The sequence below is a fragment of the Helianthus annuus genome, chromosome 16 (assembly GCF_002127325.2).
Source record: "Helianthus annuus cultivar XRQ/B chromosome 16, HanXRQr2.0-SUNRISE, whole genome shotgun sequence".
Lineage (NCBI taxonomy): Eukaryota > Viridiplantae > Streptophyta > Magnoliopsida > Asterales > Asteraceae > Helianthus > Helianthus annuus.
In genome coordinates this window covers 65,701,012-65,710,998 of record NC_035448.2, presented here as the reverse complement: position 1 = coordinate 65,710,998, position 9,987 = coordinate 65,701,012, and positions in this window count along the sequence as shown.

Below are 9,987 nucleotides of genomic sequence, written 5' to 3'. Positions count from 1 at the left end.
CTTGCAAGGAGATTCTGGGTGGCCTGGGCACCCCATTTGAAACTGACCGTGCCCGCTCCGCACCCCGTGAACTGCGCATCAACCAACTTTCCACCATGCTTGTGGGAAGTTCCATAGTGACGAATGCCATTCTGGAAGACTACAAGGTGTTGGGCCGCAGGGAGGAGGAAGCTGCGCGCTTGCGGGCGGAGGCGGAGGAGTTGGTGAAGGTTGCTCGTGCAGGTGCAGAGCAGCTTGAAAAGGATAGGGCCGATTTTGAAAAGTAGAAGCAGACCGAGGAGTGGGCTGCGACTGCTGAGCTTAAACAGGTTCGTACTCTTGCTAAGTTACTTTCTGATGAACGCAAGAGTTGGAACGAAAAACTTTCTGATGAGCGCAAGAGCTGGAAAGTATCTTGGGCCAAACAGAATGAAACATTGTTTCGTGTTCGTCAGGAGTTGACGATTGCCAAGGCAGCGAATGCTGCTTTGGGCAAGGAGAAGGCTGCGGCCAAAGCGATTGCTGTAAAGGCCGTGGAGGCTGAGGCCCGGTTAGCAAAGGCGCTTGAAGAGGCCAAAGAGGCGGGGGCCCGTGCTGCAAAGGCTCTTGAAGAGGCCAAGGAGAGGGAGAGCCGTGCTTCTAAGGCTCTTGAAGAAGCGAATGCTGAGCGCACCCGTTTGAATCAGGTTGTTGGCAGCCTTCAGGTATGAGCTGCCTTTTCTGTTTGAACTTTCCTTCTGTCTTTCGAATATGTTTAATAATTTTGTACAAACTTTGTTTCTTTCTTTCGAAAGGCTGAGGTGCAGACTCGCGAGGCCCAGCTTGCGGAGATTACTGCCCGCGTGACTGTAGCTGAAAAGCGGGCTAACGAGGATGTCAAGGCTAGAGATGGGCTTACCTCTTCGTTTAACCAGCTTGAGACTGACCGTGAGTGGATGCGGTGTCACGGTATTGCACATGTAAGTATCTGGTGCCTTTACATTTATTTGAATTAGCATGTGATAATCTTATTGCCCTTTGCTGCAGATTGTTAAAGCTATCCTGGACGTGCCTGAGACCGTAACTGGTATAGACTTGTTTAAGCAGCGTGCCCGGGATGCTGGTTTTAAAGCTGGTTATAACCACTGCATCGGCCATATAAACGTCTTGTCTAAAGGCGGCTACACTAACAAACGGTCCGGGTTTCGTGATGTGGACACCGAAGCGCTTCTTGAGGCGGCCGTTGCATCATTTTATGACATGTCTCTCTCTTCTGTTGAGAAGCTTGATGAATGCTTAGAGGCAGCGGACTATGTAGACAGGTTGCGGATGCTATATGCCGATGCGGAAGAGGAAAATACTGCTGGTGACGGCCAAGATGGCGCGGGTACCAGTGGTACAAAATAGGACTAGGTTGGCCTGCGTGCCCCATTTTGTTTTCCTCTTTGTATATGTTAGAACTTCATGTAAATCCGTTTTTTGAATATAAAGTTTAACTGTTGCTCAATTGGTACATGTGTTTTTACTTCTTGCAAGTTTGAACGTATGTATGCGGAACTCTACCAGTTGTAAACGGGGTTGAGTATACTCTATACCTTTGTCGTATGAGTATTAGTCAATTCCATCGTTTGCCCTGTTAGGGTTTAGGAATTGTGTAAGTTTTGTAAAAACCCGTGTGTGTATCCAGCCGGATAGACACTTAATGTTTTGCTTTTGCTGGCCTATTACAATATTTGTGTGTGGTTAGCACTTTGTGTGGGTATCGCGAATGAAGATTTTGCCAATCTGTTTTTGAGGATACCGCAAAGTGGAACACGCATTTGTAATAGCAGTAACAAACAATATTGCATTGAGTCGCTCGTTTATTTATTTGCAAATGGCCTGCGGCCCGATAGGTTACATGGAAATGTAAAGAACATGGCTTACATGTAGCAGCGTCTAAGCTGTTGTGCATTCCATGTGCGTGCGATAGTTTCGCCTTCTAACGTTTGTAGTTTATACGCGCCTTTGCCCAAGACCTCTTTGATGAGGTAGGGTCCTTCCCACTTGGGGGCAAGTTTTCCTAGGCGCTCAGCGTTAAATGCTTCGTTATCGCGAAGGACGTAGTCTCCGGGGTTAAATGTACAAACCCGCACGCGTGAATTGTAGTATTTTTCAAGCTTGGTTTTGTACTTGGCCTCGTTGATGGCAGCATTTTCGCGCCTTTCTTCTAGGAGGTCCAAGTCAAGTCTGCATGCTTCGTTGTTGGCTATTTTGTTGATAGCCAACATTCAAGGTGAAGGAAGACCTACTTCCGCGGGGATTACCGCTTCTGAGCCATAGACCAGGCTGAAGGGCGTCTCCCCGTTGCTTGTTTTTGGGCTTGTTCGGTGAGCCCATAAGATGCTTGTGAGTTCATCGACCCAGCCACGCCTGGCTGTTCCCAACCTTGCTTTGATGCCTTCGACTAGACTTTTGTTGATACTCTCAACTTGGCCATTCCCTTGCGGGTGTGCCACGGAGGAGAATATGTGTTCAATATGTAGTTCTTCTAGCCATTTTTGAAATTCGTCAGCGACAAAGTTGGTGCCGTTATCGGTAACGATGCACATTGGTAGACCGAAACGGCAGATGATGTGTTCCCAAATGAATTTCCTCGTTATCATAGCAGTGGTTGAGGCAAGTATTTTTGCCTTTACCCATTTTGTGAAATAATCGACAGCTACTATGATAAATTTGACCGCACCTGGTGTGTCTGGGAAAGGTCCGACCACGTCAATTGCCCATTTTTGAAAGGGCCATGCGGTGGTGACCGGGATCAAGTTGTTCTTGGGGCGCAAGGTCTTGGGGGCATGCCGCTGAAAATTAATACACTTGCGCAGTTCTTTGACGGCATCAAGGTGCATGCCGGGCCAGTAATACCCAGCATTCATGATTTTAGCCACTACCATGCGTGGCCCTGCATGTATGCCGCATATTCCCTCGTGTATCTCTCTGATGAGGTATGTGGCATCTTGGGGGTCAACGCAGCGTAGGAGTGGGCCCAGGTATGATTTACGGTATAGGATACCGTCTCCCATTTGATAATGGCACGCTTTGTATTGCAAATTACGTGCCTCTGACTTGCTTTCGGGAGTCACACCTGATTACAAGTATGCAATGATTGGTGTCATCCAGGATGTTGTACCGTACTGGATGACATTGACTTGGCGCAGGGGTACCGAGGGATTCTGCAGAATTTCAATGCGTATCTCCTTTGCCAAGTGCTGGAAGCTGGTGGACGCGAGTTTTGACAGTGCATCTGCGGATTTGTTTTCACTTCTGTTGATATGACGGATATTGAAGGAAGTGAATTTTGATTTTAGTTGCAAGGCTTGCTCGAGGTAGAGGATCATGATATCCCCTTTTGCGGTATAGTCACCGCGCACCTGCCCTGCAACTAACAGGGAGTCGACATGTGCTTCCAGGTGTTGTACACCAAGCTTGACTGCTAGACGTAGCCCTGCTAATAGAGCCTCATACTCTGCCCCGTTATTTGTGCTTTTGAAATCAAGGCGGATTGCATAGGTAAGCTCTTGGCCATCGGGGCTGACGAGTCGCAGACCTGCGCCCGCACCTTCTTCGTTGGACGCACCATTGGTAAAAAGTGCCCATATTTCTGAAGAAGGTGGTGGTGATGCAGGGTTTTGTTCTTCCTCGCATTCTTGGATGCGATTTGCCGGTACCTCGGCGACGAAATCTGCCAGGACCTGGCCTTTGATTGCGGGGCACGGCTTGTAGTTTAGCGTGAGTACGCCCAACTCGATTGCCCATTTTGCTAACCTCCCAGAGATGTCAGGTTTGGATAGGATCGGGCCGATCCTGTAGTTGGTTAACACCGTGATGATGTGATTTGCGAAGTAGTGTCGCAACCGTTTTGATGCGTGTACTAGTGCTAGTACCAACTTTTCCATTATTGAATATCTTGTTTCTGGGTCGTTGAGCATCTTGCTTATGTAGTAGATGGGTGTTTGAACTCCCACCCGCTCCACTATTAGTACTGCACCCACCGCATTGTCTGCAGCGGATAGGTATAATATAAGTGGTTCACCTTTGTGTGGTGCGGTTAGAGTTGGGAGTTGTATTAAACACTCCTTCATTTCCCGGAAAGCATTTTCAGCCTCTGCGGTCCATTGGAATTGTTCTTTCTTTAGACAGTGCCACAGGGTTTTGATGAAAGGATAAGACTTAGCTGCATGGTTGGCTAAGAATCTGTTTAGTGCGGTTAGCCTGCCGGCTAGTCGTTGCATCTCTTTCATTGTTGAAGGCGATGGCATGTGCTCGATCGCCTGAACTTTTTCCGGGTTTACCTTGAATCCATCTTTGGTTACGATGAATCCAAGGAATTTGCCTTCTTCCATTCCAAACGAGCATTTCCCTGGATTGAGCTTCATATTGACGCTTCGCAAAGTTTGGAATGTTCTTTCGATATCAATGAGCATGGTATCTTCTTCCATGCTCATGATGACTAGGTCGTCCATGTAGATTTCGACACTTTTGTTGATTTGCCCGCGGAAAGTGTCGTTTATAAGTTTTCGATAGGTTGCGCCCGCGTTGTGCAACCCAAACGGCATTTTTGTATAGCAGTAATTTCTGGTAGGGGTGCGGAATGCCGTTTTGTCTTCATCCTCGATTGCCATCTGTACCTGGTGGTAGCCTTTGTAACAATCGAGGAAGCACTTCCATCGAAATGGTGCGAGGTTATCGACCTTTTCGTCGATTTCCGGAAGTGCGTAACAATCCTTGGGACAGGCTTTGTTGAGGTCTTTGTAATTGACACACATGCGCCAACCCCCTGATGGTTTTTCTACCATGACTGGGTTGGACAACCAAGTCTGGTACTTGACTTCCCGCAGGATGCCTGCGGAGAGTAGTTCTTCGACCTGCTCATGCATTGCCTGGTTTTTTGCGGATCCAAGGTGGCGTTGGCCTTGGATCACCGGCTTGATACCTGGCAAGGTATTCAAAAAATGTTGCGCGATTTCGCGTGGGACCCCAGTCATGTCTGCGGGTGCCCACGCAAAAATATCTTGGTTCCTGAAGAGAAGCTGCTTCAGGTGCGCTTTGGTGTTGGGGGACAAGGCGTGGCCCAACGTGACCTTTTGTTCTAGGTATCTTGCGTTGAGGACCCATTTTTCTGGTTGGTTGTTGGGGGTCGGCCTCGCTATCTTGGTCGGACGCAGTTCGTCCGACGTCATAACTTCTATGCGTGCATAGATTATCGCGACCCCTGTTTCGGTTGGGAAACCGATTGCAGAATGGGGTACGAACGTAATCATGTTGAAGTCACCTTGGGATTCTCTCCCAAGGAGCACGTCATATTTGGAAGTGTGAGGTAAAACCATGAAGTTTACCTCTTCTGTTCGTGTGTGCCTTCCGCTGGTGAGGCGCACAGGAAAAGTAATTTGGCCGAGGGGAAAGACAGTTTCCCCTGCGAACCCGGCCAACGGGTAATCCACTGCTTGCAACCGATCTTTGTCTTCCTGATCGAACTGATTGAAGCATTGCTTGTATATGATATCCGAAGTACTGCCCGGGTCGATGAATAATCGCTCGGTGCAGTAATGAGCTAGTTGGCCTGTAATAACGACGGCGCGCCTGTCGCGCGGACCGCCTCGGACTTTTGGGAAAACGACTTGCTCGTCTTTCCAGTCATTGTCCGGTCTTCTCACTACCTTGCGCGGCCTTCCTTTGCCTCCGTTGATCATACGGGTTGAGGCCACATACGTGGTCCTCTTCCCTGAGGAGGTGCCCTCGCCATGGGGGGTGATGCGTTTGGTGGCTTTTTGCCCACCAGGCAACAGGTGTTGCAGCTTCCCCTCCTTTAGGGCTCGCTCAATCTCCAGTCAGAGACTGATGCAGTTGTTTGTTGTATGGCCCTGGTCCTTGTGATACTCACAATAGAGAGTGAGATCTTGATTTTTCTTGGACTTCATTGGTTGGGCCGGTCGCAGGTACTGCGCGTCCGTAAGAAGGACTTCGCTTGGCGACTTTGTGATCTCGGTCCAGTTGCGGTCCCGAGATTCTTTCTTTGACGCCCGGTTGTCCCGTTGGGCATTAATTGTTGCCCTTGCGTCAAACTGGTTGGTATGCGGGAAATATGGTTTGGGATCGCTGCCGCGATTCCCTATGTCCCGATTGCGCTTATTTTTGCGCTTGGGCTCGTAGCAGGAGGTTTGGCCTTCCGCTTGGGGTTGTGCCTTTGCGAGGTGCGGTTTAAGGGACCTCTGAGTCTGGGCGTATGTCTTGACCGCAGCCATGACATCTTCCCATTTCTTTGGCAAGCCCTCCTTGCCGGAGATGGTCATAACCATCTGTTCGTCTCTGACGGCTTTGATGAAGTGGTTACGTGCCATTTGGTCTGCCACGTCGCCTATCTGCAGACATTCTTTGTTGTATCAGACGACGAACGCTTCAAGAGATTCGTCGTCCCTGCTCCAGATATTCATGACGTCCATCGAATCACGTTCGTGACGTCGCTGCTGGCTGAAATACGCGAGGAACTTTGCATGTAAGTCCTCGAATGAGGCCAGTGATCCTACTGGCAAAGAATCGAACCAAGCCCTGGCCAGACCTGTGAGGGTCTGGGGGAAAAAATGACACCAGGTGGGCTCGTTCCATTGGCCGTTGCACCCTGCACCCATGAAAATGTTCATGTGATCGTCTGGGTCGGACGAACCGTTGTATTTCCCTATGTTAAATGGGAATTTTGTGGTGGTAACATGGGCGTGGGCTATTTTTGGGGCAAATTTGGAGTTTTCTGCCACAGCCTTTGGCCTGTAGGGTCGGCTCTCGGGGCGCTTTGCAGCGCGGAGGTATGTGTTTCGGGGATGAGTGGGAGGAGAATAGTTGCGTCCTCCCGGTCTGCTACTAGTGGCATGAGATTCCCCGCAATATGTACGGTCGTCCGGGTCGGTACGACCATATCCTTCGTGATGGGACTGCGGTCCCAGCCGGCTTTGGATGCCGGAGCCGTGATGGGCTGTGGATTGCCGCCGGTTATCGCCTTGAGGGCCCAAGCGGCTATGTACTGGGCCTCTGGCGCGAGACCCATATGAGGAGTCGTCCTCATCAATTGTGCGGACCTCACAGTAAGAGGATCCGCGGTCCTCCCGCCTACTTCGGGAGGCTGGGCGTGAAGGAACCCTGCCGTCATATTGTAAAATACGACCCGCAGGGGTATGCGGTGCCAGGGTAGGCCCGACTTGTATTTGTGCTTCCGCACAAGCCTGCTGGTCATACCAGGCATGAGGATTCATATCTGGAGGGATCACATATGCGTACTGTGAGAGATCGTGTCCAAACGTAAGGGATGCGCCCCCTTGCGTTGATTTGCCAATGTGGACAGGATTTAGGATTGGAGGAGTAGGGCTGTAAACGAACCGAACGTTTAGCGAACAGTTCGTGAACCATTCGGCGGGAAGTTCGTTTATGTTCGTTCGTTTAATAAACGAACGAACATGAACAAGAAATTCAGTTCGATTAGTTAAATGAACGAACATGAACGAAGGTCTCATTCGTTCAATTGTGTTCGTGAACGTTCGGTAAGGTGTTTGTGAACATTCGTTCATTTGCATTCGTTTATGTTCGTATGTTCGTGTTTTAATTAAAGATTTTTATACTTTCATATATTTTATCTATACTTTTTATACTATTAAACTTTTATTTATATCATTACCCTAACAATTAAACTAGGAAACCCTCTTTCACCTTGTTTATGCACCATTTCCCTTTCTTTTCTCATTCTTTACATCGACGAATATGATCTACCTCTGTTCCACAATAAGGGATTTAAGTTCTAGTGATACTCTTTAGGCCATCCACATTTATCCTTTAGCACGTTCGCCAAATTTATTTGTGTTCGCTTGTGTTCGTGAACCGTCCGTGAACACGCTCATTTCCTTAATGAACGAACACGAACATAAAATCTCGTTCGGTAAGTGTTCATGAACCGTTCGTGAACACATTTATTTCCTTAACGAACGAACACGAACAAGGCCTCGTTCGTGTTCGTTCGGTTCGTTTACAGCCCTATGGAGGAGTGATCCTCGCAGGCCCTGAGTTGGTGGGGTTTAGGTTGTCCCCAGCAGTGTTATTCAGACGGTCAGACATGATCTTTTGAGAGGGAGAGGGATGGTACAAAAGTGCTTAAGAGTAGCGGTGGGTGCCAATGATGAAACAATGGTTAACCGGGCAGGGTTAACACACTGGTCTCGTCAAGAAGGGTTAATCCCTTCCTCTCGAGGATCGCTGGCTGGATCGCCTGCTGGTTGATCTCCTGCACAAGGAAACAAACCATGACTCGTAACAAGGAGGATGGGGTGGGGGGTGCTCCTTGTTACCACTCTCCAGCGTGAGAATCAGTAGTCTGCTTGGGAAGCAAAGTATGATAGTAGTAGTAGTGAGAGAGTTGTGTAGAGATACCTCAAACCTGGTTTGGGGTTGGTATTTATAGCCGAGGAGTTAAGGAGGAGGTGGATGGATAGACTGACGGCATGCTGCACCTTTGTAGGTGTGTCAGGCATGACGGCTGTGGAGGTGAAGCCACGTCAGTCTGTCGCTTACGTAGACCTGACAGGCGGCTGCCATTGGTGCTACTTGCTCTGTGGTGTCAGTCCCACTTGCTGAGGGCACAGGATGCGGTGCGGGCCGCATCGCTATTTGCGGTAACTGTAGATGTTCCCGCGTCTCACTCTTTGATCAAGAAATACGCGAGATGCGGTGCCAAGCCGCATCGTCGTCTGTGGTGACTGTTGCTGTTATCCAGCTCCCTTGTATTGATAGAAGTGTTCACTGGATGCGGTGCTAGGCCGCATCGCTGTGAATACTTCCGTTTTCATACATCAGATGCGGTGCCGTGCCGCATCACTATACCGTTCTCATATTCCAGGTAAGTCCTCCTCCATCATTGGGCAGATTGGATTCAACCACTGTGTCTGCGCGTTCCCGCACGGACACAGGTAGGTTGTTAGCTAGTGGGGGTTTTGATAAGGGTAATGGTCACTCGCGGTCGTGCTGACGCGAGATCTGGGACCATACCCCTTCAGAACCTTAAAGTTTTATCTTTTACATTTTAACCTATTTGAAATTTTTACTTTTAACTCAAACTTTTCATCTTTTGTAATTTACCACAACACTTTATTATTTACAACTTTGGTCCTTCATACTTTTTACCTTTCGCAAGTTTTACGTTTTACGTTTCGTTCTAAATTTTGCGAGTTAACTTGCCGTAGCGTGCATGTTAGGTTCTACGTTTTTGCTCTATTTCTCCATATTTGATAGACCCGTCACAACGCATCCATTTTTTCCCTTTTGAAAATTTCGCCGCAACGGGCGGACCTAGATCGACAAAGTTATGATTTTCTAGGTTTTACGTTTCTGGTTAATTTCTTCGCATTAACACACTGTAACGGGTGTGCTTGGTTCAACGATTTTAGTCTCCTTTTCGTTCAGTGTAATTTTTACCATTTTATCTATTTTATTTTTACAATGTTGAGAGTCGATATCGTTGTGGCATTGGTGCTACTTGGCACGGTTTTACGAACATTTTTAACCTATTAAATTTTTTAGTAATATTTTGTTCCAGTTTACCCCTATACTTCCTTTACTTAAAAACTATTTTTTACGTGCATATTTTATGTACGAGTATGTATAAATATGATTTCTTCTGCATTCGACGTCTACTTTTTTTATAGACGAGTCAGGTCAAATATAATATGTTTTCGTTTAAAAAAACCATTTTTACGTGTATATTTTAATGTTCGTTTCGTATAAATTCCAGTTATTGTTTGATATGAATTCCATTCACTTTACGTTTGATCCAATGACAATGCTTATACAGGTTACACTGAGTTCAACTGGATACGTCGAAATATGTGTTTTAATATGGTTAATGCATCATATAACGTTTGGACTAATTCATTCAATGTTTATGATGTGCCCCGCGCCGCAAAGCGTACGTGTCTTGACCCTAATTGATATAAACATAAAGGAAGGAACATATAATCTATA